The sequence below is a fragment of the Triticum aestivum genome, chromosome 2B (assembly GCF_018294505.1).
Source record: "Triticum aestivum cultivar Chinese Spring chromosome 2B, IWGSC CS RefSeq v2.1, whole genome shotgun sequence".
Classification (NCBI taxonomy): Eukaryota; Viridiplantae; Streptophyta; class Magnoliopsida; order Poales; family Poaceae; genus Triticum; species Triticum aestivum.
Window position 1 is genome coordinate 256,658,867 of NC_057798.1, and position 1,293 is coordinate 256,660,159.

Sequence of the window (1,293 nt, forward strand, 5' to 3'; positions counted from 1 at the left end):
ACCCATGTCCTCAGGAACAAACGTAACTAATCACAAAGCATATTCATGTTCATAATCAGAGGGGTAATAATATGCATAAAGGATCTGAACATATGATCTTCCACCAAGTAAACCAAATAGCATCAACTACAAGGAGTAATCAACACTACTAGCAACCCACAGGTACCAATTTATGGTTTTGATACAAGATTGGATACAAGAGATGAACTAGGGTTTTGAGAGGAGATGGTGCTGGTGAAGATGTTGATGGAGATTGACCCCCTCCCGATGAGAGGATCATTGGTGATGACATTGGTGATGATTTCCCCCTCCTGGAGGGAAGTGTCCCCGGCAGAACAAGTCCGCTAGAGCCCTAGATTGATTCCTCCAAGGTTCCGCCTTGTGGCGGCGGAGTTTCGTCCCGTAAGCTTGCCCACGATTTTTTCCAGGGGTAAAAGTGATGATATAGCAGAAGATGGATGCCGGAGGCCCACCAGGGGCCCAGGAGATAGGAGGTTGTGCCCTACAGGGGGGCGCCCCCCTGTCTCCTGGACAGGGTGTGGGCCCCCTGGCCTATTTCTTTCGCTCATAAATTCTTATTAAATCCAAAAAGTTGTTTCATGTAGTTTGAGGACTTTTGGAGTTGTGCAGAATAGGTTTCCAACATTTGCTCCTTTTCCAGCCAGAATTCCAGCTGTCGGCATTCCCCCTCTTCATGGTAAACCTTGTAAAATAAGAGAGAATAGCCATAAGTATTAAGATATAATGTGTAATAACAGCCCATAATGCAATAAATATTGATATAAAAGAATGATGCAAAATGGACGTATCACAACACATCATTGGATCGTAATATGTAGCATAAAGCACCATGTTCAAGTAGGGATTACAGCGGGGTGCGGGAGAGTGGACCGCGTAAAAGAGGTGAGGATGGTGATGATGATGGTGATGTTGATGAAGACGATCACCGCGGCGATGATTCCCCTCCCGATGGCACTCCGATGCCACCAAGAGAGAGGAGGAGAGGTTCTCCCCCTTGTGCTTCCTCCTCCATGGCTTTCCCCCTCTAGTCCTTGGCCTTCATGACGATGATGATCCCTCCGAGATCCTCCTCCATGGCCTCCGGTGATGATGGCCCCCTCCGGCAGGGTGCCAGAGAGGGCCTAGATTGATTTCTCATGGCTACAGAGGCTTGCGGCAGCGGAACTTCTGATCTAGGTTAATTCCCGAAGGTTTCTCTATTTATAGGAATTTTTGGCGTTGGTTTCATGTCAGGGAGGTCTCCGGGCTGTTGACGAGATAGGGGGCCATGCC